The sequence below is a fragment of the Tenebrio molitor genome, chromosome Y, assembly GCF_963966145.1.
Source record: "Tenebrio molitor chromosome Y, icTenMoli1.1, whole genome shotgun sequence".
NCBI classification, from domain to species: Eukaryota; Metazoa; Arthropoda; class Insecta; order Coleoptera; family Tenebrionidae; genus Tenebrio; species Tenebrio molitor.
The window spans coordinates 1,586,801-1,611,777 of NC_091056.1; the positions used below are offsets into that span (position 1 = coordinate 1,586,801).

The 24,977-nt window shown below is 34.7% G+C and overlaps 1 long non-coding RNA gene across 1 annotated transcript; it reads right to left on the reverse strand.

The window, feature by feature from the left end:
* Positions 1–373: 373 nt before the first annotated feature.
* On the reverse strand, positions 374–3,459 carry LOC138140502 (uncharacterized). The gene is made up of 2 exons (XR_011162521.1): positions 936–3,459; positions 374–881 (listed from the first exon to the last, which is right to left on the reverse strand). It is a non-coding gene; the product is annotated as an uncharacterized lncRNA (long non-coding RNA).
* Positions 3,460–24,977: the final 21,518 nt, after the last annotated feature.

Genomic DNA, 24,977 nt, shown 5'->3' on the forward strand with positions numbered 1-24,977 from the left:
ACAGGTGTACACGCATTCGGTCCTACTGGAAGTAGTGCCTTATCTTATGGAATCTGTCCTCGCAGGACCGCTATTCTTCCGGCAGTACCGCCGACACATACAGTGCCGTAGGCGTAAAAATTTTGCAGCTTTTATTAATACATCCAACTATCGATCTTTAATTAAATGTACAATACTAAATAAATAACGTGTGATTCAAAAAAACTTTCATCAAAGCGTGCCATGAAAAAAACTACGTATGTCTGAACATAAAGTTGGATGATTGAAACAGTTTAGGGACCCTAGAACTACGAACGTGTTGTTGAATTTTGAACTACTCAGCCGTTTGAAATTTGAACTATCAATCGGATAATAATTGGAAAAAGAAACAGAGTTCGATTTAAAAGGACTTTTTTAATGAAACAAATGTACTTCATTGATTTAAAATTAATTATTAACAACATTAATAAATGAAACTTAAAGCAGATGCGTTATGTGACCACCACCTTCATCCATGCATAACCTAACTCTTCTTTCAATGGAGTCAATAACATTTTGCAATATCTACGGCGAATTATTGATTTCTTCGAATTTGTTAGTTATCCTTTGCCGAAGATCATCCATATCAACCACAGGTGCACTGAAAATTGAAATTTTAATGTATGGCCACAAAAAGAAGTCACACGGGGTCAGATCACAAGACCTGGCAGGCCACTCATGTGGCATATTTAATCTAATAAGGCGGTTGTCATAAAATTCCATTAAAAAATTTAAATTTGCCCAGGTCGTGTGAATGCGAGCCCCGTCTTGCTGGAAATAGCCTTGTGTTAATTCATCATCTAACAACGTCTCGATAAAAGGAGTTAAAATTTTCAGACGATATCTCTCGGCATTGAGTATCCCTGCAATTTGAACATTTAGGTTTTTGAAAGTTGCATAAATAATTGAATATTTACCTTCAAAAAATATAGGTCCAATTAGTGTTCTTCTACTTATTGCAGCCCAAACTCCAATTTTTTGTGAATGTAACGGTACTTCAATATAATAATGAGGATTCACGCCACTCCACATTCTCATATTTTGTGAGTTAACGTATCCAGATAAGTGAAACCACGATTCATCGCTAAAGAATGTTTTTTCCAGTATCGCACCGTTGTTATGAAAATTCTCCATAAACCATTGACAGAATTGCTGTCTTCGAGGTCGATCATTTGGAAGTAGTTCATAGACTAGTTATAGACGATAAGGATGTAAATGAAGATTTTGTTTCAGAATACGCTGACAAGTGGTATAGGACAGATCGACTTGTTATTGTAAATGGCGTATTGAAGTATTTGGCTGCTCCTCAATTACTTGTCGTACCGTTTCAATCTTTTCTTCATTTCTCACCTTTGGTCTCCCACTACTTTCTTTACGTCCTACACTTCCAGTTTCCCTGTGTAAGTGCACAAGATGATGAACTTTTCTGCTAAATGTATCAAAATGCACGATCACTTCTGGAAAAGTTTCCTGGAAATCTTCAAATGCATTACATGTGGAATAAATCCACTGCCCATCAATTTTTACGCCGTTTCTGAAATACATTTCCAACATGCAGCGTTTTTGGTGTTCGGTGAAAGCCATAACGTTCAAATATTACAATAATAAGTTAATAACCTATAAGATTCACAATCGTAAACTTTCGAAGCAATTGTCAACAAAATTGAAATTTAATAGTTATTTTTGATAAATCCAAACTTATTTCTGATCCTAGAGTCCAATTATTACCCATTTGCGATGACGTCATTATTTAGTAACTTCACGTATGTTTGAGCTAGGATCAGAAACTAATTTGAATTGATCATAAATAACTATAAGGTTAGGTATTAAAACGATTGTAGTCGAAGCAAGCCATACCCATGTTGTGAAATTTGCTGACAATTGCTTCGAAAGGTTATGTTTGTAATCAATGTAATAAGTGAAAGAAATTAAATGTGCATCTAAGCAAGCCATGAAAATCTGATTTTCAGTTGGTAGTAAAGCTAAAGGTAGTGACTTTAACTTTCAAAGTTGCTTGCTCTGCGCGAACCCGATTTGACTAATTTTTTAGTTTTTGTCCATTTTAACATTGCCGATTTCAAAAGCAATGTTACGTCTTTTTACTGATTGAATTAAAGTAATTCTTATTTGTTTTTGTCTTTGTATTTTTACCAAGTAAAGATTTATTGGACATGACCTTCATAAATGTGACTTTTGTAATGTAACTAAATTAAAGGTGCTTTTACAAATGCACAGCTTACTTGATGAACATTTATATGAAATCAATTATAAAGATAGCAGAGATACGAAAAATCTGACACTGTCAAAGTCATAGCCTTTACATTTGTATTAATCATTGTCCGTTATTTTCTTCAAAAGAATTTTCTGCAAGTAAAAGATTCAATCACTAAAGTGCACAGATAAATACATCCAAACTACAAGAAATAAGAAAATCTAAAATTTGCCAACAAATTTGTTCACAATACGAAGATTTAATGCTCTTGTAAAATGCTAATTTTATGACTGACGGGTCTCGAGAGAGTACCTGGTGCAGTGTTTGACCGGTCCAAGAATTCTGAATACTTCTGCAACTTGAACTACACCTCGCCCAAAAGTTTTATTACTGTGCAACAGCCTTAACAGTGTTGTTTTCGCAAGCTGGCCCTACCGAGACATCAGCAAAAGAGATGTGTTCGCCGCAGCCCACATATTTTGTAGACTTAATGGCACTAAAAACTATTCTTTGACACCGGAATATAAGTCTGCGTTTCCGCTTCGCAAACGCTTCCATCTCTCATTCGATTACACACGAACACCTTGTAGTTATCATTGTTTTCTTCAATAAAATTACATTCCAATGCTTGATCTTGAAACGTTGGTTTTGGACTTTCCAAATCCAAAGATACTGCAACGTCCACATCCGAAGAGTATTCTCCAACTATTAATTCCTGGTCTACTATCTTAGGTGTTTCCTGCTTGTTCGTGTTTACTCCTCCGCTCCTTTTGACTGCTCCTCGGCATTGTGCTCGTTTGAACCTGAACTTTTTAAAAGAAAACAGATCTGAGTACATCCCCTCACGTTCACTTATGTACATTTCTCTATTACGTCTCACCTTCCTACCGCACAGTCAGCTAATGTATTTTGCTTTGATATATTTGTCGGAAAAATTGTAGGAACGAAGCTCGGGCTGAGTGGATGATCCGATTTTTGGTTGCCAATGAAATGTCTGCTGCATATACGTGACCAATGTTTTGGTTCCCAAGGAGATCCATCCCTGCTGCAAGTGCAATATTTTTTAGGTAATACATATTAAAAAAAAAAAATAGTTATGAAAGTGGCATCATGTAACTATATGTCTTGTGTGTCAAGCTATAAGAAAAAGGCACTTACTTCACTCGTTTTATCGCCTGGATCCATTTATCTTTTTGTTCCTGTTTATACGATATAGCCGGAAATCGGTAAAATTTTGTCCCCGGAGAATTGTTTGAGGCATTGGAACATCCAACAACGCCAGCACTGACTGCCACTTTTGCTTGGCGGCATTGTTTTGCAGTTTTACATAAATATTATTGAAGCGCACAACTTTTCCACGGACACAATGTTCCGGGCACAACAAAGAGCTTTTTTTCAATAATAGCGCAATTAATTATTATTATTGTTCGCAGTACCAAATGTCTTTTCCTGCAGCCGTGGCACGAGAACATTTCTACTCGTTTACGAATAAATTTAGATTAAAAAAAAATGGAAATTATAAACAAAAAATATAAACACAATTGCGGGAATAAAATTTCGGGCAGTATTTTCAATGTCATAACTAGAGTCCGCCCGTTCTAAGAGTAGCACACTGAGTCATGCGAATCTGACAAGTAGAATCTTACCAGTGGCGTAACGTGTGCGCACTTCACTGAAATCAAATAGTTAAAAAAGATATTGTAAAAAGGATTCAATCGAAGGTAAAATAACAAAACCAAATTTTTTTATCGGATAAATTTTTCAATCTTACGAAAACTTTTTGCTTTGACAATTTTACGAATTGAATTTGGGCATTTTTAGCTCGCAGGTTTAACCTTTGGATAAAAATGCCCAAATTCAACGAGATCGTGTTATTTTTGGCAAGATTAATTCCAGAATACAAACTTTAACGTTAATTATCTTTTTATAATACCTACAGTTATTAAAAACTGAACACACACGTTTGATGTACACGGGAATTAATCTAAGATAAAATAACAATGAATTTTTCAATTTTACGAAAACTTTTAGCTTTGACAATTTTACGGCTATTTATAATTTTTTTCTCGGTGCGAATAAATAAAATAAATTAACTGGTAATTTTTTTATTTTGGTATTAAAGATTATTAGTAAAAAAGAATACTGTAAAACTGTGTAGCCCTGAAAAGAACTGATTTTATAAAAACGACTAAAAAGACTCGGAAACAACACACGAAATCAACGTGCGACGTAAATTCGAAATGAATCTGGAATCGCCGAAACTAGACTTTCGACACGGGCGCCACTGCGCAGGTAGAACACCCCTTATTTTTAAAAGTGGACTCGGTCCGACTCAAATTTGTCATCAACGCAGGTTTATTGGTGTGCTACTCTTAGAACGGGCGCACTCTAAAACTCTAAAACAATCGCTTAGTCGCCTTCAAATGGGTCTACGCGCCAGGCCGCTCAAAGCGCCTTATCTAGTTAATTCGTTTTTTTGGTAGGTATTTTTTTTAAATTTCATATAGTAATGTAATGAATAAAGGTTGGATAAAAGGGAAACGTATAAAAATAGTAGTTTATTTAACGAGTTTGCGTGTAAATTGGACCTTTTTTGGCATGAGTGGGCCAGTTTAAAACGCGAGTGAAACGCGTTTTAAAGGGCCACGAGTGCCAAAAAAGGCCACATTTACACACGAACGAGTTGAATACAACGTTTTTTTGTTCGACTAGCCTCTTAAAGGCTCAAAATTCGCTTAAAATCTGTAAAATTAGCTTGACGTTTCGTTTTGACAAGTTGTGACATTTATCAAAATCCGTTCACACAAGAGAAAATTCTCAAATTCTGACAGTGTCGAACAAAAAACATTATTAAGATTTCAACGATTTTAATACTTAGTACGGTCGGTGGACAAATAAAACTGGGACATTTAAAATTGAATTCACGTGAATCAGACCATTGAATAGTCAATATATTTGTCAGTGTCTATATAATATGTCATACCAAAGTTAACCTATTTGTAATAAAGCCGTAATTAAACGATGCAAATTTGTAAATTTTGACTTATGTGATTGTCATTTTTGTCCCAGTTTTATTTGTCCATCGACTGTACATATTCGCTAATTATTCAAAGTGGTAAGTTTTTTCTTTGTACTACGTTTTTCATGTTGACAAGCATTCTTTTTATTTTTACTATAATTATTTAACACTATATTGCTCATAATTAATGCCGCAAGGACGTATATTTTTTCACATGGTGTTCCACATTCGCATACAACACTAAAAGCAACATAAAGGTTATTTGATTTTATACTTTTAATTGCTAATGTGGTTAATACTCGTACTTTTTGATTATTCTTTTTGCTCAAGAATTGTTAAATACTTGTTCAGCACCAATTTATCTCACTGTTTTTGATTCAAACTCACAAAAAAACTATCTAACAAACGTGGACTGATGAAGGAATAGACCCACACGCGACGTTGCCAGATTTCTAACTTCACGGCTTGTAAGTAGAGATGGCTGTGACATAGCCCATATGATGAGGTCGAAGATGAAGAATAGATGATATTATAATTATTATTTACTATTTTTAGGAGTGAGGTAGTGCTCGTCATTTTTCTCTGTTAATGAAAAAAAGAAAATAAAAAAGGTACAAATGTGCGACACTATATACCTTCAACTTTTCTAATTAATTTTAAACTAATTGGCACTTCCTGTTTGTCTATATCCCACAAAACAGTGGCTGTTTTTCCGATTATCTTAGTAATCTTCCTATTACACAATGCTTTAGTGAATTCTTGCCCAAAATTTTATTTACTCCAAGCATTGTTGGTGCCATTTGCATGAAAATTTGTAGTGCATATTTTATCACCCACTTTAATTTTTAAGACTTCCACTACCGTACGCCACTGAAGATTCCACAAAATACCGCCTTCCTTGATAACTTCACTCCAACTGGAGCTATCGGGTTCAAATTTGCACAACATATAGCCCGTTTTTTATGCTGATTCTAACTGTTTTGTCTACGTCCTGCTGGTAGTACCGGAACATTTCAAAAGCCAACATGGAAAAATGCGTCCTGCCGGAAGTACGCTTGGACGTTCTATCATTATAGTCCAAAATCATTATTGGTTTGCAATCTTGTCGATTCCTGATTTTATTATCGTGGTGTAATGTGCTCATGAGAACTACATTTTTATTCTTTTTGGGCACATAATTTACCACAGTTGTGCCATCAGTAAAATAAAATCTTGAACTCTGTACTTCCTTCCAAAACAAACCGCTCTCGTCAGCATTATAAATTTGATCAGGAACTAGACCCATACGTTCAATTTTGTTCGAACTAAAGAGACGAAAAACACAAATCATGCCTGTTCGGATTATTGGGAATTCGGATTAACGTGGGTTCGGATTAGCGAGGTTCTACTGTAGATGAAAACGCTTTTCTGACATTATACTTGAGAAAAATGGGGTTTTAATACTTTCACGTCGAGAAAAGTAAAGCATATTCAGGCTTGGGGCATACTCCTTGTAATATCAGTAAACCGATAAATGTTTTTAGATCATCTTTATTACTTTATTCGTATCTTCCCACTTTTTTACTCTTGAATTTGTTTTGATATTTTGATTGTTTGTGAGATATTGATTCGCGTATCGGTTTGTTTCACGAACGATAATTTCAATAAGATTGTCATCGAAAAACAGTTCGAAAATATCCAATGTATTTTTTGAATTATCCATTGGTATCCTGAATTCCATGATTTCCAGCGAAAGGAAACGAAGGACGTGGAACCGGGTTTGCCGTCCATGGAATATCAAACGGTTGGGCCGGTTGTGGAAAATTTCCATCATTTTCACGTCACTTTCGTCGGTTTCATCATTGATCTCGTATTCGTCTTCGTCCGTGGAAATAATATTAAGCATTGCAGACCAGACATTATTATTTTAAATAAACAACAAAAGCAAGCATATCTTTTAGATATAGCTGTTCCAAATTCACATAATATAACACATACATATAACACAAAAATTAATAAATATTTAGAGCTCTCCGTTGTTATGAGAATTTGGTGTTTAGAAAAAAAATCGATTTTACCACTTGTAATTTCAGTGACAGGAATAGTACCGCAATCTCTTTTTAAAAATTTAAAAATTCTGGATTTAGGTAACACATTGGTAGTTGAAATTCAAAAAGGTATATTATTTATTATATATTATATTAAAACATAACAAAGTCAAAATGTGTAGGCAAGACGCCTGTAATTATGTTGAATTGTTCAGAATCCATCTCATCATCACTTTCAGACATTCTTATTACTCCAGTATACGAGAAAACAGGGACAATTAACTTGCAACTGCAGTAAACAAGTAAACCATTGCTGCCAGATGCAACTGAAGTTTTTCCCACTCCATATCACTAAAAATCCTTCTGAAGGTTTAAAAATTCCTCCACTACCACAGAGAATACACGATAAATATTTAAAATTTTCTGAAAAGTCATTAACTTTGGATATCTCTTTTCACGTCACGTCGACTGGTAATGAAGAAAAATTGGCCACTTTATCACCATGAAAATTATTTGGTAAATTATGCCATTCTTCTACAACAGCATTGGGATTATCTAAAAGAGGTTTAAACATTGTAAGCCACCTGAGGGGTTGGTCCACTGCGCTCGTCTCAGTCGGGCAGCAATTTGTACGTTGAGGGGTTCCTTGGCAGAAAATATAGGGCACACATTTTTAATTAAAATCGTCGCATTCGCTTCCAATATACATTTTGTCCAACTCCAAATAATTGTTGAGTGTAACAGTTTATCACAATTCATGTCAGTTTTTAAATGAATTGGTTTCATAAAATTTTGAAGCAATTGATTCAACAATTGACAAGAATATTTAAATAGAGAATGAATCAGAATACTATTAACTGGAAAAGTGCATTAAAGGAATTCAGATAATTTAATGCATATTTTAAAAAGAGAAAATAAGATTTTATAATACAAGATTGTAATAGCTCCAAGACAGTAACATAGCTGATTGCAAATTGTCTTCGAAAACAGCTATCCTGAAGTACGGCAGTAATTTGTTAAAACTCTGTCAACACATTGCAATAATGATAACCAGCTTGTGCCACAGAGTTTCAACATTTTATAATGTTGAACACTGAAATATGTTTGTATCTCTTTTAATTGTCCATATCTTTTTGAACTCCCAGAAACATCTGAGTAAATTAATCTTATCAATTTTTCAGCTTCCGGTGGTAACTTTGCTGGCTATTAAAGCTGCTGAGTGACAAATACATTTTTTAAACATGACAGCATGCGGAATATCTCCTTGAATATGAGAAAAGAATGAATTATTTTCTACAAACCATAACTGATGCACCGTCTGATGCCACCCGTACAATGTTGGTTACAAGAATTTCGAGAGATATTAATGTTTCTTTAAATCTAGAATACATATTTGATGTCGTTGCATCAAATCCTATATCTATGGGATTTAATTATTGAGTTGCAACTTTCTCAGAATCTAGACATATGTGACGCGCGAGGACACACATTTGCTTCTTAGTGTTGACATCTGTCGTTTTGTCAACAAGTACAGAAAATTTAATCTGCAAATTGTTAAAAAAGGTTAAGTGCCAATTAATAATAAGTTCTTCAACTTACCCTCCTTAGAATTGAAACCAAATTATCCATCTCATATTTTCCCAACACATTTTTGATTATTGCAGTACATTTGGTCCTTTTGAGATTTACGTCTTTGGCTATTTGTCAGTTCCACTAAATGATCAATAATTTGTATTGCCATAATATGCTCAGCTATTACAGCACACAAACTTTGCTCAAGATCTCATGTTTTTCTTTTTTCGCCTTTTCACCTTTAACAGAATCTACCAGACTGTGAAGTATTTGTTGACGAGTTTTATCACTAGCATTCTTTTTCACATTTGTTATGTGAAGTGTTGTTTTTGAATGGCGAATTATTTCTGTTTTGCCACATTGCAGGATTTTATTCTAAGCTCTTCATAAGCATTCACGTGGATCTTTATGATTTTTCACCAACCATCCTTTAAATTCTGGAACCTTCAACTATTGATCACAAAATGATTTAACTTTTTTTGTAGCCATTGCACCTATGTTACATGAAATATTATTATAACTATCATGGTTGTGTGATGGTGTTTGATCCCAACAAACGGTATCAATAAATAATTGAATTTAATAACAGACGTTGGTGGATCTTTAACTCAATGAGATTTGACTCCCGGCCCGCGAATTGAGATATGACTCATGGATAAATGAGCGTGCTGGATAAATACATAAATTTATGAACCTGAACAACATAATAAGAGCTTGACTACGAACTATGTGATCGGGCATATCCGAGTTCCACCACTGGACCTCAGGTAGGTGTAGTCCTACAGAAACTCTAGTGGAATTCGACTTTGGTTGTAAATTTATATTTGTCACTTGAAAAATAGAATTTTATGCTGCAGCAATAATCCTACTGATAAATGCTAATAAGGTTCGTCAGTTTGGGGTTCGCAACGTTAGCTTCAGGCAGGGATGTTACAGGTAGTGGTGGTTGTATTTATGACAAAGGTTATTACTTGATGATAAAATCTTATTCTTCGGCTGTTGTTAAATTTACAACCGAAGTCGAATTCCACTAGAGTTTCTGTAGGACTATACCTTTAATCTCATAGCCGGATTCCACCACCAGCGCTGACCATAGGAATTAAGGCGCGTCTGAGAAGTCGGGTTGTTGATGTCGTAGGTAATTAGGAACGAAGTCAATTCTGTCCTTTTTTTATTTAAACTGATAACTTCAAGAGTAAAAGTAAAACAGAAATTTCCATTAACAAAAGTGTACCTAAGTATATTAATTTAAAAAATAATACTTATAAATCGACTTTACAATTTATAATTATTGCAAGGGCAAGTGGGAATAGCCAACCATTTTTATAAGTTCACTTTGAGGAATAACATTGTGTTCCAACTCCAAAATTTTGGACGCATCCGAGCTCCTCCACCAAGCCTCAGGTAGCTATAATCCCCTATCCGAATTCCTCCAGAACACCTTGCCGAAACGATTAAGGTTTAGGGCAGCATGCTAACTAATTACTGATATCATGGGTCATTGTAATAAAATAGAAATTTCTTTCTTGTTATTTGCCCTGTTTCATATTGCACAATCTGCCTTGAGAGAAATTCTTGTTTTAGTCTGCTTCGTCTACTAACTTTTTTTATTTTGATTCACCTTTTATTTTGGCATAAATTTCGGATTGAAACTGCAATAAAACCAATAGGATGGTTTTGGTAAAAACTTGTGTTAAATTTCGCATGAAATGATTCGCATGCGTTTGTTGTGCGATATGATACATTGGAAGCACTTGCCCATATGTGGGGAGCAAATTGAACAATACCAAAGTTGTTGCAAGGTAGTATTTCACATAATTCTAAGAAATACTCTTCAATATCACTAGACTTTAAAAAAGGCATTCCGAAAAACAATTTTAAAAAATGCTCCTCTACTGAATTGGGATTGTGAATTCCTATTTCAAAATCTATCACAATTTCAGTCATCGGACAAAATTCTAAATTAAATGTGTTACACGTGCGCTAGGTGGTATTGATAACTCTGGAGGAACTCGGTCGAAGGATTAAGTAGACCCTTTTGGGTGTTCGGATTAATGTATCTGTCACAATAGTGTTAATGGTAATGTTAATGTTAGTGTTAGCCAGAATGTTAATCTTCAGAACATTGGTGAAACGTTCAACCGTTCACAATAATGGTGATGGTGATGTTAATCTTAGAAACGATGTTAAGAGATCCAGAAAATGTCTGGTTCTTTAACATCTTCGTTAACATCTACCAATCACCATCGAGAATTTCACGCACGCGCAGGCGCAGTGACAGCTGTAAGAGTAACATTCCGTTAACATTATTGTGAACACTGGACTACTAACATCACCATCGTCATCTCCACTAACATTATAACATTACCACTAACATTAACGCTATTGCGACAGACCCATAAATCAGTAAACTGGAGGAATTCAGATGCGCCGAAAATTTTACGGCGTTGGTTAGTTGGGCCAGGCGTCAGGTAGAGGAATTTACTTATTGTTCAGTTGGGCCGAGCATTGGTTAGGGGTAATATTATAGCGACATTTCAAGGGATCTGTATTATAAAAACTGCCATTAAATTTTGCATGAAGTGATTCCCAGTTTTTTGTAGTTCTATATAGAAAATTTAAGTTAGAAGCCCATATAGTTGGAGGAAATATTGAATTTGTGGAAATATAATTTTCATATCGAGCAATCAAATTAATTTGTAATCGAGTCATCCATGGATTTGAATCCGTAGTCTTTGCGATTGATATGTCGAGATCTAAGCTGTGTTTATTGGAGCGTGGAGTTCAAATAACGACATACGATTTCGAATTCATGGATAACTCGATTACAAATTAATTTGATCGGTCTTTACAAATAATTGCGAAATAATTAATAAACTTAAGTACATAACATTTTTGGCTTGCAATGCAAAAATTTCCGATAATAATGCGGAATCTGGAAAAGTGCCCCGAATGCTTGCAGCGTTTCCACGTTGAATGGCAAGGGAAATCCTCTCAAAAAGGAATTTCTTTGATTTAGAATCGCCTGATTCCGCAATAAGTCGGTTTCCGATGACATTAATGAAATCGATGGCTTCTTTGCACCAAGGGCCTAAAGTAAACCTTTAAATACGTAATTTGACGAAATAATTGAACTATATTTGCTATGTTTGCGTTTGCAAGCCATTTCATCGGCCAAACCTGAAACTTCAGAAGCTTTCAAAACTTAACTATCTGCAAGTGTATCTACATTAGTAACGTCCCAAACTAAAGGTTGACCTTTAATGCATGGTACTCAAGTCATCCCATCTTGGCGTTTTCCATCATCCCGAGACAGTCCATTTGGTTCTAAAGTTGAATTAACATGAATAGAAGTCAAAGACCGGTTGATAATAGAATTAATTTCAGTGTCTCTGGAAAATTTACCACTGCTTTTTGAACAACTTACCCCTTGTTTCCAATCACTTATAATTATAGATTATAATTACGAATGTATTATTAAAATATGTCTACAGTAATAACAATGTAGTTAGGTTACACAATTATGTAAAATTTTATATAATATAAAATATATCTTAATTTGTTATTGCTTGAATCTTCTATTGTTCCAAGGACTGACGCTGCATTACCCCGTTGTACTGCAATGCTTATTCTTTGGCTCAAATAAGAAGTTGATCTTGATTCATTTGTAATCTTCTGTATTTTCTGACCAATTTCATTAGGACCCAAAGTCTCAATAGCAATAGGTACGAAATGGTAATTATTATAAGTTTCTACAGTTACGTATTTCGATTTTTTTGCATTTTCTCGTAGGCGAGCAGCTTCTCCAGCTTTTTTTGAAGATAATTCAACATATGATTTAGCCAATGTATCCGTGCGTGTTACTTCCCATAAAAGAGGTTTGCCACATAACCAGGGAATTAAAGTTATACCGTCTGGTCTTTTGTTGTCTTTTCGATAGTATCCATTTGGTTCTCGTATCGACGGAATTTCAGCAGATGTTAGAGCTCTTTTAACAAGGTCATTGATCATTTCATGACGTGCTCTTCTTCCAGCACTTCTGTAGCATGATAGACCATGATGGCCCAATTTATAGACAATTTAGCCGCATATACATGGGTGGGGAACACATTGGAATACCAACTCGTAAACAAGTTGAAATTCTGAAACATTGATTATCTAAAAGAGTACCTAAATTTGTAGAAGGGAGTGCATGCAGCCAAGCTCCAGATTCTTTTTCTTGAAGAGCTAATAAATCGGGGTCTTTGTCTGTAGACATTCTATCTAATAATATTTTATGACCATCCCTCCGCCACCCGGCGGCACGGCAATTTTGCCGGAGTACATACACTATTACGGATATTACTATCAAGTAATAGTGCAGTGCTTATCAACATAATTACTGGCGTCTCGCCTCCGCATTTTGACTTTGTTGTGTATTATGTTCTGTGTCAATGTTAAGGAATTTCCTCACGATATGACATAATATACCTTTTTGAATTTCAACTACCAATTTGTTCTCTAAATCCAGAATTTTTAAGTCTTTAAAAAGAGATTGCGGTACTATTCCCGTAGCTGAAATTATAAGTGGTAAAATAGAAATTTTTTCTAAACTCTGACAAATATTGTGAATTTTTTCATCCCAAATTTTCTGATCATAAGCCGTTGGAATTTCCAAAGGTTTCATGCTAGTAATTAAACTCCAATTTAAAATTGCTTCTTCATTAGCTGAATCATTTAGTTGCGAAATTGAATTTGGAAGTATAAGTGACGATAATTGATTAGAAGAGTTCCAAGATCCAAGAAATGCCGGATGACATAGTTTGTTTACATCTCTAAGACCAAGTCCTCCTAGCTTTATCGGTAAAGTAGCTTGAATCCAACTGTTATCATTTTCCAAATTCACGTTACAAATTTTTGAAACAGATTGCCGTAGGACATTGTCATATTGTTTTAGTTCCAGTTTGGAACGCCAGGAAGGCGTACATCTAAGTAGGTGATTCATTTTGGGTATAGAAAATGCTCTTTGCATTAGATAAAAAGCCATATGTGATGGTAAATGACACATGCGAGTGGTCATGTTATCTAATTCAGAAGTCCGTTTCTCTCATGCCTTTGATAGCCCTGTGTCATATAACGGACAACCTAGTATGTATATATGTATTGTCTTGTTTTAAAAGCTTATCTCCAGGTGCAATGAAGTTGAATTGTTCCAATATTTTATTTCTCTCTTCTGTATCATCAGATGTCACTGCTAGTTCACATTTGGAGAAATTAAGCTCTAAACCTATGTCTTTTAATCTACTTATAATGGATTCCAAATCTTGAAATACATTTTCTTGATCAAAAATTAATGTACCATCATCCATATACCAAATGTTGAGCTCAGAACAGAGGGAATTTATCATAGATTGAATACCAAGGCAAAATAAAGTAGGTCCTAACGGATCACCTTGTTGGACACCTCGTTGGGAAAGGATAACTGTAGAACCATAGTAGTAGAGATTAGAAAGTTTCTGATAACATTGATTTAAAAAATTATAGAATTCTGGAATTTCTTCATTAACTTTCTTCAAAATTGTGTCTCTGTCTAGCATATTGAAGGCATTCAAGAAATCAATTTTTAAAAGTACTTTTGTTGACTGATGAGGATATTGTAAATATCGTCTAACAGAATGTATAGCGGCTTCTATTCCTCCTTTTGTTCCAAATCCAAGCTGATGAGGTCTAAACTTTGATTCTAGCTTATCAACTATCCTTCGACAAACAATTTTGGATATTAATCTTCTAATGGTAGAACCTACAGCGATTGGTCGTATACCACCATCTTTCTTTTTTAAGGCACAAAGATTTGCACCATATAATATTTGACATATTGATGAAGGTACTTCACCATTCAATAATAACAATAACGTTCCTAAATTCGTTAAGGATGTAGTTAAATTCACTTTATTCTGGCTTAATACATCAGATGTTAAATCTTTAAGATGTTGAGGTCGGATGGCATCTAATCCACCAGCAGAACCATTTGGAAACGATTCTATAGCTTTTGTTACTTCTAGACTAGTTACAGAAGACATATTATTATCCTTTTTTTGTTGAAAAACTGTTGTTGAGTTATATTTTCTTGGTGGTGGGTGTTTCTTCTCTAATGCTTGTATCGTGGCTTCATTTCTTAGAGCAATCATATCTTGTGAAGTCAACATCTTTAAAGCACCACGTATATCCCCATCTGATAATTTTGTTTGAGCCTTTTGACATAGTTGACTGTCATTTTCTTTAAACTTTTTGGTAATTTTTCTCTGTTTTTTGTCGACAAAATTTTCCATAATGTGGTTGTATATCTCATTAAAATCTGCTTGTTTGATAATCTTCCAGGCGTTAAGGTTTTCTTTTACGAAGGTTGTTAGGCTTTTTGATTTATTTTACTTTTGTGGTAGTTGCAAAACAGCATAAGTAAACAAAAATAGTTTGTACCATGTTACATCAATATTTTTTTCTACATCATTAATAACATTTTTTGTCAGTTCATTGGAAACTAAAGGACGAGCTGCTTTTGGAACTCTCTTGAGTACAGGAATTTTAGATATAAAGATGTTAGGCTAATAGGTCTGTAGTTCGAGGCGTCAAATTTGTCGCCTTTTTTAAAAATGGGGCGTACAGTCGCTGTTTTCCAGTCAGGGGGAATACAGCCTGACTTAAATGATTGCTGCATCAAATCTGAGGTGGGGGTGGACAGGGGCTCCGCGCAGTTCTCTAGAACGTTGGCAGTGATGAAATCTGGACCAGAAGACTTAGAAATTTTCAGTTTTTTTTTAATTTTTCCAGAACTGTATCCCTGGAGAAATTAATGTCAGTTATACAGTTAATGTTGCAGTTGCCAGAAAGGTTAGACGCTGCAAGAGGTGGTTCTGTTATAAATACTTTGGAGAAAGTTTCAGCGAATACATCTACAACTCCATTGTTGTTATCTACCACTAAGCCTGAAGCATCCTTAACATGAATAGTCTTAACTGGTCTAGATACCTTTGTGCGGATATGCTTATAGAGGCGTTTAGGGTCTTTGTCATCAGCGATACCTTTCTCGTATCCAAGCCTGGCCTCCCAAATGACAGATGAAAGATTGTTTGAAAAAGCTCATAATCGGGCTCAGAACCAGATCTTTTGAAAGCACGCCACAAAGAACGCTTTTTCCGGACCAGACCTAAAATTCTGCCGTTGATCCATGGCTTGGAGGAGGATTTCTTCAGCAAAGAAGTAGAGGCGCTTTGTGAGACAGCGTCGGATAGTGCCGTCTTGAAATGATCCCAGTTGCGAGAGACTGAAACGTCCAAAAGGAGTGACTTCCAATCAATTTGAATTAGTCGTTTGTTTAGTGCTTCGAAATCTATTATGGTCCTCTGAAACAAAACAGTTCTCGCTCGAGGATTGTGGCAGAGTTGCAGATCTGCCATCAGAGTTACATGATCCGGGTTAAAATACTCCAAGTTGGCTATGGAACTATCATCGGACGTTATGACCAAATCAAGCACTGAGGGTTGTTGGTTGGATCTATATCTCGTCGGTTGCGTAACTAGCTGATGTAGATGACTATCAGTAAGCAAGTCAACTAGGAGCTGAGAAGAGGGCGTGTGCAGGCGATTACCGTTGATTGGCCAACGGACATCAGGCATGTTAAAATCGCCGAAAACGAAAATTTTGTCGAATTTGCGTGTCGTGTGGCTAATTTAATTGATTAATTAATTGAATTGAATTGAATTAATGTGTAAGAGTGAATGATGTTTACCCTTGCACTCCTTGCATACATGTGATGATTTACAATTCCCGACCTGATGGTTATTTTTCAAACAATTGAAGCATAGTTTATTGCCCTTTACGAATGTTTTTCTCTCTCTGACTGACGGGGCTAGAAATTCGGCGCATTGATGCAAATTATGACTTTGATTACATTTGACACACGTGAGAGCCTTATCACCATTTGTTGTGACGTTCACCGCTGGACGACCTTTTTGGCAAAGATTAGAGATTGGTAAGATACGACACTCTTGGCGGTGCCTTTGATGTTTCCAGTCGTTCCTCAGTGACCTTGACTGCATCGGCCCTTTAAATTGGAATGCAACCAGTAAATTTGAATGGGCAAGAACGCATGAGAACAAGTTAGTCGAGTCAATAAAGCCGAAAAATCGCCGAAACTTCTTAATCCTCAGAAACAGCTCCGATTTTGATGATTTTTTTTTAAATGTGTGTATTTATATATTATTTGATATCAGAAACATTTTGGTTGGGGCACGTAAATATTTATATTGTTTAAACAATAATTATGCTATTTATGGAAAAAATGCAGTTTTTCACTATACAGGGTCTATCAGATCTGGCGGACCAAAATAATACGGTGAATTCATCATCTTCTGGATAATTGGAAAAATGTCCAAAAAAGTATATCTTAAATAGTAATTACTAATTAGGAAAGAAGCAATTTAAACTGACCAATCCTGTTGTTGATGTTAAGTTACCTATAAATTAGTTTTCCTGCTTTATTTGTAACTATGGATGCATTTCAAATGATGCATATGCATTGTTGGGTATCTGCATTGTTTGTGCAATGACGGACGTTTTTAGGTTATAGTATTTCTGCTAGGATGTTCCTAATTGGGAAAACGAACTGCGTACTCTGAGCAGTAACTGTGGCACTCTCATCACACTGTCCATATATGACAAGCATATCAAAATATTCTGAAGAGTAAACATTTAGCGTTTTTAATGACTTTTGTAATTGTCAGAAATAATTTATTATGACATAATATTCAATTATTATGTCTTTGCAACAATCATATTTGTTTCGATAGTTACTAATATAATTTTTTAAGGTAATTTTATATCTACACGCGATTGGCAATTAAAAACGTTCTTATTTTAAAATTCAATGAGGATGGATTTTTTAAAATATTTTTCCAATTATTCCCCGAATATGGTGATTTCACCGTATTATTTTGGTCCGCCAGTTCTGAGAGACCTTGTATTTATTGAAACTTCGAATAGTAATGGGTATTTCAGTTTTTTTTTTATTATATCATTATAAAAAGATTTAAATTATATGAATATTTTTCCAAATTTTTTATAAACAATTAATTATGAATAGGAGTTTTTTTTTCATTACACATTAAAAATTATATAGGATTAATATATACAATAAAATTACATTTTTAATGATATTAATTCATTTATATTATTTGGTGTAACAAGAAGTGACAGCGGATATATTCTGCGTTTGCTTGACTTTTTTTTGTGCCAATTGGTTTGTGCAAATAAAACAATTTTCATCCCATTTAAAAAATGTATTTGCACATTTTCTTAACTGCAATTGAGGTGGACTTACAGAAACATTTTGAAGAATTTCAAGTTTATTTATTTCTGAAGAAACGCTTTTTCGCTCAGTGAATTGTTTTCTCCAACAAGAATGAACAAAAACTTTTTTCCACTATTTAAAAAATCAAGAAGTCGATTGTTTTTTAATTTCGTTGCCGTTAGTTTTAACGTTGTCAATCCCCTTGTCACTTCTATCAATTGTTCCTCAATTTTACTTGATGTACTATGGCGGACAATAAATTTAGGCCGGCCTGTCATTGGCTTGACATCAAAATGTGAAGCTGGCATTATGTTCAACTAACCCCATTTTGGATTTTTGTCATTCTTGTCATCGTGACAGCGATAATCAAAATTAAAATTGGGAAAAGAAGCGTGCACCAGAGAGAAGTGCTAGTACAAATCAGTTATGCTAGTGCGTCATGATCTGTAAGTTACGAAAAGGGCGAAGGAAACGCCAAACAGCTTGAAAACCTTCAGTTTGACAACTGACACATCAGTCATAATGACAATAAATGGCCGGTTGCATTGACTTTTTTGAAATGTCAGAAATTTGCCGGCCTAAATTTATTGTCCGCCACAGTACTTGGAGCATATGTATTCTCAGCCCGCTCACAAATACAGCAAAAAATTGCTGTGGAATCCACAGCCCTTTGTTTTTGCTCCTATAAACATACAAGAAAAAAATGTTTTTTATGAATAAGAAGTAAAATAACATCACTTATATATTAAGGTGAATCGCAACAAAATTTATTAAACTAAATGCCAACAGATATGTATTAAGAATTACATAGGTACATAAATACTTTTTCCATTGTGCTATTTTTTGCACTATATACTTTTATAAAAGTTGCAGTTTTTATATATTATCTCCACTGATAAGTAGGCTTTAGATAGCAAAATTAAACTCTGACAGTCAAACTCTGACAGTCTCAGGAAAGATGCGTTTACTTCGAAAAGCTTACGAATACGAGTGAAGTAAGCAGCAGGAATTGAAAATGGGTGAAACATCTGGTGTTCGACCGTCAATTTCTTTATGTTCTAGGTACCTGTGGGTACCTCGTGGTCTACCTGTAGTACAGGTAGGTCCAGGTAGTAGTGACGAAGATATATCTGTGGCGGTCGTGAAAAAGTAGGTAAGTCAAATAATTTCAAAAATGAGTTAACGATGTTTACACCTTAATAATAAATCATGGAGTTAAATAATTCTGATTTTCACAGTTTAAAATTACTTATATTGAAAGCAAGTACAGGTAGAAAGAAGTTTCTATTTAATTACAGGATTTTAGGAATGATGTGGAATTTTGAATCGTTGCCCTGAAAAATTAACATTTTCGACTTACCTACTTTTTCACGACCGCCACAGATATACAAATAATAATGGGTGCAACTGAACTGCGCACAAAACTCATTAGATCCTTAATCCAACACTCGAACTGCGCTCAAGAAATTTACTCTACCTGAACTGACCTTTACAAACACCTAAACTGCGCTCAGTATCCAAAGGGATTCGAGAGATGATATTGATAAAAACACGTTTTCCATATTTACCCTTTCAGTAAAACTAAAATTCACAAATAACTTAGTTACTTATAATTCCCTTATTTATAATTTTTTCTCAACTTCTTACCACTCCTTCCAGCGCCCAGTAAACGTTTTCTGAAAATTTTTATTGGTCATCGTCTCATCGTCCTTCTCGGTTCTCCTATCTGAATGTTCAATGGACAACTATTTAATCTTTTGACCTCCCGATAGTTGATAGTTAAATTCTTTTTGGAAATTGAAAATGTTGGTTTATGATGCTGCTTCTAATAATTCCGCCGACAAGTACCTACTTTCGGTACGTACAATTCTCAAACAATTGGTTAAATCCCATCATTCGACGTCTATTTGTCGCCGTCCTGTGGCAAAACCCACAGGAGGGCAAAACCCACAGGAGGCAACGTGGAACCAAGTAAATGTATAATCAATTTAGTAAGTACCTGCATAAGTGCTGAGCGCAGTTCAGTTGAGGATTAAGCAACCCTTCTAATGACCTGACTACCTGTTCCTAATCTGTGCGCAGTTCGAATGCCTCCATAATAATAGATGTATTTAATCGTATATACATAACGCATACATATTTGTCGCAGCGATGTCAAATTGAAGTACTAAATTGCAGCACGCGGTTAGTTTGGGTCTTAATAACCTGATGTAAACTGCAGCGCTTATAATCTTAATAAGGGGTCGGCTTATCATTTAGAAATTTTCAGGTAGCACTGCACTTCTCAGTTCATTACGCAGATGTATCAAAGGTGTACATGATGCTCTTGAATCGATTCAAATTAAAACTAATCGAAATCAGGATTTTCTTCAGGTGAATGACAAAAGAAAAACATTATAATTTTTTCTTGCCACAAAAATTTGAAAGTTTTGTCAACATCGTCAAAAATTTACGCGGACGGTACGTTTTCACACTGTACAAATTTTTTTAAACAATTATTTACTGTTCAGGGATATAAAAATATAATTTACCTTCCAATGATTTCGAAGAAAATTTTGTTTCCCGTTACTATTCTCTTTTCCGAAAATTGCAGACTTTGCAGATGATTAATTAGTTATCTCCTTAAAAGTCCCAGGTAAGGGATAGTTATTATTTATAATCGTCTACCTGCCCACTCCCTGGGGGGTAAAATGACAAGGGCTGCTATTTACTTATTTGGAAATCAGTACCTGCTTCCCCTAAAAGATTAAGACTTGACCGCCGCTGCAATTTGATACTGCCCATTTGTCGATTCTCATTATACCGCATTTTTATAATAATAATAATAATTATTATTAATTGGAGGAATAGAGGCATTAGTCTGTTTTATTCCCAGAAATTAACTTAGCAAGCTTTAGTGTAGGATTTCCAACAGATGTATTTCACTGTTTGCTCCGTTCGAGTCGCGGCCGGGCCGCCTATAAGCACTACTTAATTGTAATTATGACCATAAATTTCCAGAGGATATTTTTGTAATTTATTTTTAAAAACAACTACACTGTTTGATTCAACTATGCCATTGTTTAAGCTGTTCCACGACAGAAAGACACGAATGGGTAAAAAATGTTCTCTGCATTTGGTTTTATGTTGCATTTTTATTATGTTTTTGTGTTGTAAAAATTGTTTTTTTACTAGAAATTTTAACTTAACAACTACTCTTTATACTTCAGTTTCCATATAAAAAAATCTTTGGGATAAATATCGTGGAAAACGGATTTTTTTCTATAAATAGCAAATTATTGTTTAAACAATATAAATATTTACGTGCCCTAACCAAAATGTTTCTGATTTCAAATAATATATAAATGCACACATTAAAAAAAAATCATCAAAATCGGAGCTGTTTCTGAGGATTAAGAAGTAAAAACCTTCATTGACTCGACTAAGTAGAAATACACTTGCGCGTAATCATTCGATTATTTTCTTACAGTAAAATAAATAAGGTTGTTTTACGTCAAAAATAAAACCAGATTTTATAAGAAAATATTAATATAATCTACTTATAAATCAGTAGGTACGTAACAGAGAGGTAATTACAAATTCATCAAATTAAGTTTTCTATTTTTTTTTGTCGCTACTTTTAAAATCAAAATTACTAAATTTCATTACATAAAATAATCTGAACCTTATAAATGATTTAACCAAGTAGTCTAATGGGAACTATTTACATGGGTGAACAAACTCAAGTGAATTTAAGAAACAATATACAGAGTGATCAACAAGAAACCAAATCATGAGTGCTACCTCATCTTTTATTTTATCGAAACGTACGTCGTATACTAATCAGACACTTTTATATACTTGCTGTGCTTGTTGGTTGCCTACCTCTCAAAAATCTATTATCAATTGCCTTTATAAATTTTTTGTAATTCATGAATAATGGATTTAAAAGAAAGTTATTATTAATTATTATTTTAAATAAACAACAAAAGCAAGCATATCTTTTAGATATAGCTGTTCCAAATTCACACAATATAACACAGACATATAATATAAAAATTAATAAATATTTAGAACTCTCCGTTGAGAAATCTTTGGTGTTTAGAAAAAATTTCGATTTTACCATTTATAATTTCAGCAACAGGAATAGTACCGCAATCTCTTTTTAAAAATTTAGGACTTAGAGAATACATTGGTGGTTGAAATTCAAAAAGGTATTTTATTATACTCATGTCACATCGTGAGGAAATTCCTTAACATTGACACAGAACATAAAACACAAAAAAGTCAAAATGTGGAGGCGAGACGCCGGTAATTATGTTGATAAGCACTGCGCTATTACTTGATAGTATTATCCGTAATAGTGTATGTACTCCGGCAAAATTGCCGTGCCGCCGGGTGGAGGTGGGATAGTAGAATTATTTATTACTGATTAAGGAAAAAACACACAGTTACATAAAATTCCTTCATAAAGCACGTAATCTTTGGTTACAAAATTTTAAAAGTAATTATTTTTCATAATTCTTTGTTTTGTTGTTTTCTGTAAGAAAAGTGCTAAAGTAATTATTCTCTCATTTTTGGTTAATTGAGAACTTACTCGTATCTTTTCTACCAGTTTAAAACATTTAAATTACTCCGAGGTCGCGGTCCCGATGCTAGTGGGTTCGAATCCCACCGAAGGGGGAGGATTTTTTCAAAGGAAGGAACCTCCGCCCGGCCATGGATGTGTGTGTATGTCTATCAGGGGCTGACGGTAGGGTGGTGGAAGGAAGAATCAACACTCTTTCGGCCACCACCGCGAGGTCAGCACGGGTTCGAGTCCCGTCGGGAAGGGTGCCCATGGGTGTATAAATGTTGTTGTGTATGTCTGTGAATGTGAGGTGGAATGGGCGTGGGTGGCCGGGGAAAGTGCCCCGGAGCCCCGTCGCATCACCGATAGGCAAAGGAACAAGGAACATGAATTGGAAAAACGGCCGACCGAAAGGTACCGTAAAAGCCTTATGAAGCTGTCAGGTGAAATGGATTGCCAAAATTCATTTATGATGAAAATTTGTTTAAGGTAATGTGTGGGTTTTATTTCTTGCAACACACAAGGGAAACAAATTAATATCCTCCTTCAAAATTTTTGCGATAAGTGCCATAACTCAATTTAACTTGCTGTCTTAAACGCCTTATGGAAGTTGAGGGATGTTGCTTGATAATTTGTCGAACATTTTGCACCATTTCTAAAATTTGAACCGAGGACTGACCTGACTTCTTCTTAATGATGGACTATAATTCGCTAAAATTAGGTAACATAATTTTAAGACATTGATAAACTTGTTGATAACCAATACCATCAGGTTCGGACATCTGGCTTGAAATTCTTCAGTGTAAGGGGGTACAAAGTAAGGCCAGTCTTCACTTTCTTGTTTCACCCTCTTTCGAAAATAATGTAATAAAAATGCCTTCTCTTTAATGGTAAAACCCATTTTACAACTTACTCTGGGATAACTATTGCTTACAATTTCAATAAACGTCTGTAAATATTGCCGAAATCTAAGATTTGTTTTCTAGGTTAAATCACTTAAATTGTCAACAACAACAACAACCTTGAATTTTGAAATGTGACATTTCAACGAAACATCTCCGTACCAGTGGCGTCGCGTTTGGCAATAAAGCTGATAATTTACTTACTCTTGTTTATCTTATAAATTGTTTCCCTTATCTTATAATAATAATAAAATGCACAATTATAATTCCAACGTCTAAAATTCATGAGGTATGATTTATTATAAAGTAGAGTTTGAGACCACAAATTGTCTACGGCCATGCTTTGAACGCTTATTTGCGTATGATTCTGCTACGACGTGACCGATAATTTGCAACGCTTGCTCTGATTTGGATTCTTGTTGGTCACTCTGTAGTCTGTAACCCACACTATCTAAGACAATTGCACAGAAACATGTTTAAAAAATAATTTTTGTAAACTTTCGTGAGGCACGAAATAAATTGTTATCTGTGTTGTATGCTTTAAACTGTGTAAATGCATTGCTGTTGTCTAATTTAGAAGTCGCTGTTGCAAAATTTTGACAAATGTCGCAAGCATGTATCGTCAAGCATTTGTTAATTAGGTGTCCACATATATACTTGAATGCATTCTGTTCTGGAAGCGTCATGTCATGATAGTCCCACTTGCCTACATCGAAGGGGGTGTCGTTGATGAGTTGTAACGAAGGCGTAACATTTTCCATGGGAGAAAAGTTTCCTAAATTAGTGATACTGATAAGTGATAAGTGATAAGCGATCCAAAATTTTCAGCATAGTTCTTATGTTCTGTATGAAAGAAATTGGTAAAAAACATTTTTTTTTAAATGCTGGAGTGAATTGAATCGGTGTTGGATTAAGGTCATTTCCACATTGTTGTCTTACACTGCCAAAAAATTTTTCTAAAGCGTCTTGGTTAATTCTTCTTGTAAAGAGAAAACAAAAGCCTTCTTCTTTTAAAACAGCGTGCATTCCTCTTAAGGCATTAATTGTAATTTTCCAGCAATGAATAAATTTCATATAATTAGTTACATTTTTACCATCTTTATTGAAAACCATTAATTTATCCAGAAATATTAATGTTTCTTCTAAAAACTCCACTTGAAAGGGAGTTTGTGAAATTGTTTGGTGCTCCCATATTGTGATGAAATAAAACAAATCGAATAATTTGTCAAATCGCGCAACAAACAGTTTCGTCCCAATGGCTTTTTGAGGTAAACTTCCCAAAAGAATATATGTCTCGAGTCCCGCGGCCACCGACGCACTCAAAAAACCTGAGTGGCAAATTTGACACGCATT